A 9,531-nucleotide genomic window follows, 5' to 3' on the forward strand; every position below is an offset into this window, starting at 1 on the left:
CCACATACATGAGTCTTAAAGGCAGTAGTTTGAGTAGAAGCCACTGTTGAAAGGTGATACAGTATATGATTCAATTTAAGTCATATTCTAGAAAAGGCAAAACTGTAGCTATGGAGAATAGGTCAGTAGTTGCCAGGGTTAGAGGGTGGGGGGAAGGAGTTGATTACAAAGGAGTGGCACAAAGAAAATTTTGGGGGTGATAGAAGTTCTGTCTTGGTTGTGATGGTGGCTACATTACACGTTTGATTAGAACTCACAGAATTGTATACCAAAACCCAGGAGTTGTACGTTTTATAAATTAAAGATGTTTTGTAAAAAGTAAATTTAGGAGTTCTCATCCTGGCTCAGGGGTTAATGAATCTGACTAGCATCCATGAGGATGCAGGTTTGATCCCTGGCCTTGCTCTGTGGGTTAAGGATCTGGCTTTGCCCTAAGCTGTGATGTAGTTTGCAGATGTGACTCAGATCACATGTTGCTGTGGCTGTGGTGTAGATCACAGCTGCAGTTCCGATTTGACCCCTGGCGTGGGAACTTCCATATGCTGCAAGGGCAGTCGTAAAATTAAAAATAAATTTATGTGGAAACACAGATGGCAAGAATAGTCAAGGTAATATTGAAGAAAACAAAATTGCAGGACTTACACTATTGGATATGCATTGTAGAATAAACAACTAGATCAATGGAATAGAACAGAGTTCAGAAAAAGACCCATGGAGTTCCCGTTGTGGCGCAGTGGTTAACGAATCCGACTAGGAACCATGAGGTTGCGGGTTCAGTCCCTGCCCTTGCTCAGTGGGTTAACGATCCGGCATTGACGTGAGCTGTGGTGTAGGTTGCAGACGCGGCTCGGATCCCGCGTTGCTGTGGCTCTGGCGTCGGCCGGTGGCTGCAGCTCTGATTTGACCCCTAGCCTGGGAACCTCCATATGCCGCGGAAGCGGCCCAAAGAAATAGCAAAAAGACAAAAAAAAAAAAAGACCCACAATTTATGTATAAATATGTGTATGTGAGTTATATATATGTATCTGAGTTCATATGTATATATATATATATATATATATATATATATATATAAGCACACACTTAATTTGTGTTTCAGGTGGAATTCCACAGCAATGTAGAAAGAAAAATCTTTTCAATAAATGGTCCTGAACCAATTGCCTCTCCATAATTTTGACCCCTACCTCACATCGTACATAAAAATAAATTCCAGGTCAATTGTAGATCTAAATACAGGAAGTTAAAATAACAGCTTCTAGAGGTGCTCAATACAATAGTCTTCAAAGAATGTTAAATAAAACTATAGTGAATCACCACTACACATGGACCCAGGATTGTTAACACTTTAAAACACCCAAATAACAACCAAAAAAAACCCCTTGAAAATATCAAGTGTCTGCAAGGATGTAGAACAGCTGGAACTTTGAAACACTGATGGTGGAATTGTAAATCAGCACCACTGCTTTGGAAAATGAATAGTGTTATGTTAAAGCTGTGTGAGCACTCATCATGCCTCTGATCCAGCAAATCCAACATGTGCTTGTGTTCACCAAAACACAGGTACAAGAACGTTCATAGCATAATTGATAATAACTCTAAACTGGAAACAACCCAAATGGTCTATCAGTAGAAGAATGGAGAAATACCATAGAGCAGCCAACAGGAAAAATGGATGCTATTTACAACGGCATGGCCTCAAATATATGTTAAGTAAAAGAGTTCAGACACAAAAGAGTTAAAAAACCAGCAGAACTCATATATGGGTAAGAAGTCAGGATAGCGGTTACCTTTAGGGAGGGAGATTGATGGAATGGTATATGAGGTTAACTTCTAGAGTCTTCTATGACTTCATCAGGATGGTAGTTAAATGAGTTAACTTTTTAGAAGTTCTTTATGTATCTGTGATTTGTATGCTTTTTGAAATATATGTTATATTTGAATGAAACAATTTGTGAAATCTTGATTTAGTCATAGGCATGAATGGCATCCAAGATTGTATTAGTTTTTTTTTAATAACAAAGTTTATAATACCAGTGTTGTAAGAGAAAATTATTTGTATCTACAGATACAAATAAATAACTAGCTCCATAAATAAATATAGAGAACAGGCTTAAATTCTTTCCTAACTGAATCAAGACATTCCTAGGCTTCTTGAGTTTTTAAATTTTTAATTATTTTTATTGCTTTTGTTGCTGGGGTAAACCCATTCTTCCTGTATCCCTTTTTTTTTCTTCTTCACAAAAGAATATCTATGTTTGGAAAGCATTCTGTATCATTACATATAGATAGACATTTTTAGAGCCACATGGAACAATGCTACATTGATAATATATTTAGCCAATCTGTCATCCATTGACATTGAGATTTTTTTTTTTTTTAGGGCTGCACCTGTGGCATATGGAGGTTCCTAGGCTAGGGGTCTAATTGGCGCTGCAGCTGCCAGCCTGCGCCACAGCTCACAGCAACACTAGATCCTTAACACACTGAGCGACGCCAGGGATCGAACCCGCAACCTCATGGTTCCTAGTCAGATTCATTTCCTCTGCGCCACAATGGGAACTCTTATGTTTTCAGCTTTTTATATTTACAGACATGTTTCAGTGAGCGATGTTTCACATAAAATATTCTTGATTAAATATTTATATAGGATAATTTATTGAAAGTAGAAGTTTTGGATCTTACAGTTTGTAGAGGTTATTTTAACCTTTTTGTTTGGAGATAATTTTGTACTTCCAGAGAAGATAAAAGATCAGTACCTACTATTAACAGTTTGCTCCCTTTATCATTTGCTGTCTTTCACTTAAGGTATTAATTTAAAAACAAATTATTGGGGTGTAGTTTATTTACAGTGTTGTATTAGCTTCAGGTTTACAGTGAAGTAACTCATTTATGCATACACATATGTCTGATCTTTTTTCCTGTATAGGTTATTACAGAACATTGAGTGGACCTCCCTGTGCTGTGTAGTAGGTCCTTATTAGTTATCTGTTGTATATATAGTAGTGTGTATGTGTCAGTCCCATCCTCCCAGTTTACCCCTCTCCCCCACCCGGTTTCTCTTTTGGTAACTCTTAAGTTTGAATTTTGAAATCTGTGAATTTGTTTGTCGTATAAATAAGTTGTTTTGTATCATTTTCATTAGAATCCACATAGTGATATATGATATTTGTGCCAGTGATATATGATATTTGTCTTTGACATCACTTAATATCGGTCATCCATCCATGTTGTTTAAATGGCATTATTGTATTCTTTTTGTGGCTGAGTAATAGTCAGTGTACATATGTGCCTCCTCTTCTTTATCCACTCCTCTGTCGATGGACATTTAGGATGCTTCCAGGTCTTGGTTGTTGTAAATAGTGCTGCAGTGAACACTGGGGTGAATGTGTCTTCAAATTATGGTTTTCTTTGGTTATATGCCCAGAAGTGGGATCGCTAGATCATGTAGTAGGTCTATATTTAGATTTTTAAGGAACCTCCGCACTGCTCTCCACAGTGTGGCACCAGCCTACGTTCCCACCAACAGTATAGGAGGGTTCCCTTTTCTCCACACCCTTGCCAGTGTTTATTTTGTTTGAAGACGTGTGTGTGTGTGTGTGTGTCATTTTTGGCATATGGAGCTCTCAGGTCAGGGATCAGATTGGAGCCACAGTCTCAACCTAAGCCATAGGTGCGGCAACACCGGATCCCTGACCCATTGTGCTGGGCAGGGATCGAACCCCCGTCCCAGAGGCTCTCAAGATGCTGCTGATCCCATTGTGCCACATTGGGAGCTCATGTTTATAGAATTTTTGATGATGGCCATTCTGACTGGTGTGAGTTGATAACCTCATTGTAGTGTTGATTTGCGTTTCTTTAATAAATAGTGATGTTGAGCATCTTTTTTTTTTTTTTTCCATTTGTATGTCTTTGGAGAAATACCTATTTACATCTTTAAAAAAAATTTTTTTTCATTGCTGCACCTGCAGCATATGGAAGTTCCCATGCCAGGGATCAGTTCTGAGCCAGTTGCAACCTACACCACAGTTGCTACAATGCCAGATCCTTAACCCACTCTGCAGGACTGGGGATCAAACCCACAAGTCTGTCGACCCAGCCACTATAGTTGGATTATTAGTATTATTTGTTTGTCTTTTTAGGGCTGTACCCATGGCATATGGAGGTTCCCAGGCTAGGGGTCTAATCGGAGCTACAGCTGTCGGCCTACGCCAGAGCCACAGTAACACCAGATCTGAGCTGTGTCTGCAACCTACACCACACCTCACAGCAACGCCAGATCCCTTAACCCACTGAGCAAGGCCAGGGATAGAACCTGCAACCTCATAGTTCCTAGTCGCATTTGTTTCTGCTGTGCCATGACAGGAGCTCCTATAGTTGGATTCTTAACCTACTGTGCTGCAGTAGGAACTCTTATTTAGATCTTCTGACAATTTATTTTATGATTTTTAATTTTTTCCATTATAGTTGATTTACAGTATTCTGTCAATTTCTACTGTACAGCAAAGTGACCCAGTCATACATGTGTGTATATATATATATATATTCTTTTTCTCACATTATTCTCCATCATGTTCCATCATAAGTGACTGGATGTGGTTCCCTCTGCTATACAGCAGGATTTCATTGCTTATCCACTTCACATGCAATAGTTTGCATCTATTAACCCCAGATTTCCAGTCTGTCCTTCCCCCTCCCCCTTCCCCTCCCCCTTGGCAACTGCAATTCTGTTCTCCAAGTCCATGCGTTTCTTTTCTGTGGAAAAGTTCATTTGTGCCATATATTAGGTTCTGGGTAATGTGATATCATATGGTATTTGTCTTTCTCTTTCTGACTTACTTCACTTAGTATGAGAGTCTCTAGTTCCATCCATATTGTTGCAAATGGCATTATTTTGTTCTTTTTTATGACTGAGTAGTATTCCATTGTGTATGTGCCACATCATCTTCATTCATTCATCTGTCAATGGACATTTAAGTTGTTTCCATGTCTTGGCTGTTGTGACTAGTACTGTGATGAACTTACGGGAACATGTATCTTTTTCTTTTGTTTTTTTGGTATGTTAATTAAAAATTTTTTTTCTTAATTTTATTACATTTATAGGTGTACAACAATCATCACAACCAAATTTTAGAGCATTTCCATCCCAAACCCTTAGTGCATCCCCCCACTCCTGAACCTGTCTCATTTGGAAACCATCAGTTGTTCAAAGTCTGTGAGTCAGTATCTGTTCTGCAAAAGAGTTCACTGTGTCCTTTTTTTAGATTCCATATGTGATAGCGTTTAATGTTGGGTCTCATTGTCTGACTGGCTTCATTTAGCATGATAATTTCTAGGTCCATCCGTGTTGCTGCAAATGCCATTATTTCTTTTCTTTTAATGGCTGAGTATATATGTACCACATTTTCTTGATCCACTCCTCTGTAGATAGACATTTAGGTTGTTTCCGTGTCTCGGCTGTTGTTTATAGCGCTACAATGAACATTGGAGTATGTGTCTTTTAGAATCATGGTTTTCTCTGGATAGATGCCCAGGAGTGGGATTGCTGGGTCAAATGGTAATTCTATTTTCAGTTTTCTGAGGAATCTCCATACTGTTTTCCACAGTGGTTTCACCAATTTACAGACCCACCAAAAGTGTAATAGCGTTCCTTTTTCTCCATACCCTCTCCAGCACTTACTGTTTGTAGCCTTTTTTTTTTTTTTTTTTTTTTTTAAATCTTTTGTCCTTTTAGGGCCACACCCGCAGCATATGGAGGTTCCCAGGCTAGGGCTCTAATCAGAGCTGTAGCCACTGGCCTACACCACAGCCACAGCAACGCTGGATCCAAGCCATGTCTGCTACCTACACCACAGCTCACGGTGATGCCGGATCCTTAACCCACTGAGCGAGGCCAGGGATCAAACCTGCAACCTCATGGTTCCTAGTTGGATTTGTTTCCACTGTGCCACATGGGAACTCCTGTTTGTAGACTTTTTGATGATGGCCATTCTGACCAGTGTAAGGTGCTACCTCATAGTGTATATATCTTTTTCAAGGAAAGTTTTGTCCGGATGTATTTCCAAGAGTGGGATTGCTGGGTCATATGGTGGTTCTGTATTTAGTTTTCTAAGGTTCCTCCATACTGTTTTCCGTAGTGGTTGTACCAATTTACATTCCCACCAACAGTGCAGCAGGGTTCCCTTTTTTCCACACCCTCTCCAGCACTTGTTATTTGTGGGCTTATTAACGATGGCCATTCTGACTGGCGTGAGGTGGTACCTCATGGTAGTTTTGATTTGCATTTCCCTAATAATCAGTGATGTTGAGCATTTTTTCATATGCTTGTTGGACATCTGTATGTCTTCTTTGGAGAATGTCTATTCAAGTCTTTTGCCCATTTTTCAGTTGGTTGTTGGGTTTTTTGCTGTTCTTCTGACAATTTTTTGATTGGGTTGTTTTTTTGATACAAAGTTACATGAGATGTTTGTATCCCTTGTTCTCCCTTCACAGATAAACGTGATGTGATTTTTCCCTAGTAAACCTAGCATGGATTTAATACCTCTGTTCAGTCCACCATTTGTATTTCCATCTTGTAAAGTCATCCAACAAGATTCCTCGCAGCATTTTTTCTTCTTGTATGGGACCCAGTAGGGTTGGATACTGCATTTACCTGCCATGTAGGTATCCTTTTAGTTTCCTTTTATTTGGCATTCTTCCTTGGCCTTTGTCTTTTTTTTTTTTTTAATAACTTTATTGGGATATAGTTGACATACCATAAAATTTATCTTTTAAGGAAATTGCGATATAACTCACAACTGTAAAATTTATCCTTTTAAAGTGTACAAATCCACAGTTTCAGTATGTCAGCACAACTGTGCAAACCATCACCTCTCTCTAACGCAGACATTTTTACCACTACCCCCCACCCCCAGACAAACACCTTGCACATTACCAGTCCCTCCCCGTCACCCTTCCCTCCCTCCTTATGTCTGGCTTCTTTAACTTAGCTTAATGTTTTCAGGGTTTATCCAGGTTGTAGCAGGTATCAAATTCATTCCTTTTAATGGCTGAGTAACATTCCACTGTATGGATATATAACCACATTTTGCATGTTCCTCCATCAGTTGATGCATGTTGGGGCCATTATAAATAATGCTGCTACAAACATTCTTATACAAGTTTTTGGGTATGCATGTTTTCAGTAGTCTCATATATAAATTCTGTTCTAGGCTTCCTGTCTCACTATAACACTCTGCAGAACTTTCTTGGCCATCGTTTCCTCTAGTGTTTTAATGGACCATGAGTATGTGCACATGCAGAGGCCGTGGTTATGGATGGCTGATTGTATTCATTGTACCATGTCATTTTATTTCAGGGACTTGAGCATTCTAGGATTTTGGTATCCACGGGGCCTCCTGGAACCAATCCCCATGGTTACCAAGGAATGACTGTAGTCGGAGAAACAGTTGTTAGGGAGACATGGACCAGGCAGTTTTGCTATATTGAAGTGGTCTGTAAACTAAAAAGCCTGGGGACCATGGGTCTAGACAGCTAACTTCTCCTGTCTACAGCTCTTTAGATGGCCCAGCTCTTGAGGAACCTATCAATAGAACAGGCCGTCCAATAAAATGGACTAATTTTAATAAGAGGTCTTTTATTCTTCCTGCTTGTACTTTGCAGGAGATGCTGTTGGGCAAAAGTAATGTCAGTGTTATCTCATCAGATGATGGTCAGAGTTGCAAAGGCAGTACCTCCCTTTCATTCTTCTCTTCTTAGTGCTGCTTTTGTGTTGGGGAGGGGACCATGTATACCTGGGAAGGAAATGCCTTTCCCTCCCCTTTTCCCTCTGCTGAGTCAGTGCCACAGTGAGAACCAGCAACCTGTCTGCCTCCTGAAGATGAATCTGTGTTTGAGTGTTTCCTGGCAGGAAGCAGGCAGCCTTCGGGGACCAGCTGAAAAGAAGTTGCATCTAGAATTCATAGAACGGTTTGCTGGCTAGTGACGTTCTCACTCCCTCCAAACTTCCCTCGGCCAGAGGTTGGTTTGTGGCTGGTGCAGCATCCTCGGAGCGGGGGTAGGAGAACATCCAGAGTAAATACATGCTGGTGATATTCATCTCCTCCTCCTCGCTGACCTGCAGACAGTGCCACTGGAAAACCTCCTCTTGGAGCACTCCCATCCCGCTGAGCCTGTGGACAAATTTTATTTCTATGGTATTGTCTTATATTGGGTTCTCTTGAGGTACCTGAGCAAAGAGGCCGGCACAGACTGGATATTCAAAAGTAGTTGTTCAGTGAGTGAGCCACAGGGAAGACCCACTGTTCAGTGGAGATGGCTGTGAGCACTTTGCAGCCTATTGTCTTCTATTGTATGTTATTGTTTATTCATTTCTTTATTTTTGGCCACACCCAAGGCCTGCAGAAGTTCCTGGGCCAGGGACTCAACCTGAGCCACAGCAGTGACAGTGCCAAGTCCTTAATCACTAGGCCACCAGGGAATTCCTATTGTATGTTAATAATGTGTGTTATGAATAAAACTCCTGACTTTGGTTGAATAACCCCCCCCCTTTTTTAAAGAAACTGCTGGCACAACCTTGAGAATGGTGGGGATGTTGTTTATTTAACGTAATATATATAGATTGTTTGGCTGGAGGCCCAAATCTTGGTTTCCATGATCAGTTTAAGTGACGCTTTACAGGATGAGCTTAGTGGGAGGAATGGAAAAGCCTCTATGCCCTGGTAGTGGTGATGTGCCCTTAGTGATGGGAAATTCTGGGTAGAGATGTTTAACTGGCATTTGGAGACAGGTGAACACTGAGATCTATCCTGTCTCCTCCCAGCCTTTAAAAACCTTTTCTTGATACATCAACATCTAAAACACAGTGAAAAAAAGATGGAAAACTGGGTTGCTTCAACCATAAACTGTTTAAGCCATGGTGGGGCTCTGGGCCCCAGCATATTCTTATGGCCTTTTGTTGGGTGTCCTGAGTGAATTGTGTTCCCTTGTTATTATTGGGACTAGAGAAACTGACATTGAGAACTTGATCTATTACTTGATAAACTATCCGGAAGCCCAGGCTTCCAGCAGACGTTGTAAAGCACATACCTCAAGAGGTGGGTCGCGGGTACCGTGTGCGTCCCCGGATTCCTCCTTTGCTCCCTTTTAAACTCTTGTCTTCCAAGTGGCCTGTCTTGTGTGACACTTGGAAAGAGGTAAAGTCCACCTTTACCTGTTGGTGTAAATAATACTGTTGCCTGAGTCCCGCTCCCCAGAGATTCTGACTTACTAGTCTGAGAAACATCAGGACATTTAAGGTGGATCAGGCTATTCCCCAGGTGGTTCTAATATGCAACCAAGGTGTAGGACTGCTGGATTAGCCAACATACTTCGCCATGAATCCTGTATTAAGCTGTTAGCTTTTTAGCAGATGTTCCAATGTAGAGAGTCGAGTTCTTCCACACACTTGCTGTGTTCTCAAGACAGACTTCTGCTTCCCGGCTTCCTCATTCTTCATGGGAGTTCTGGGAGGGCTGGTTGCCTCATCATTTTGTT

The 9,531-nt window shown here is 40.8% G+C and overlaps 1 protein-coding gene across 12 annotated transcripts in view; it reads left to right on the forward strand.

Moving 5' to 3' along the window:
• The window catches only part of DUSP16 (dual specificity phosphatase 16), a 209,326-nt gene that overhangs the window by 138,111 nt on the left and 61,684 nt on the right, over positions 1-9,531 (forward strand). For 3 of the 12 annotated variants that reach the window (XM_084956726.1, XM_084956724.1, XM_084956730.1), the window contains one exon: positions 6,490-6,656. The exons of the other annotated variants lie outside the window; for them this stretch is intronic. The gene's annotated coding sequence lies outside the window, so the exon portion shown is untranslated. The remainder of the gene's footprint in view (positions 1-6,489; positions 6,657-9,531) is intronic. 12 annotated transcript variants of the gene reach the window in all.

The sequence above is a fragment of the Sus scrofa genome, chromosome 5 (genome assembly GCF_054392235.1).
Source record: "Sus scrofa isolate SSC_HxYL_T2T_F1_AM1 chromosome 5, Sscrofa_HxYL_maternal_Yorkshire_Landrace_v2.0, whole genome shotgun sequence".
Taxonomy (NCBI): domain Eukaryota; kingdom Metazoa; phylum Chordata; class Mammalia; order Artiodactyla; family Suidae; genus Sus; species Sus scrofa.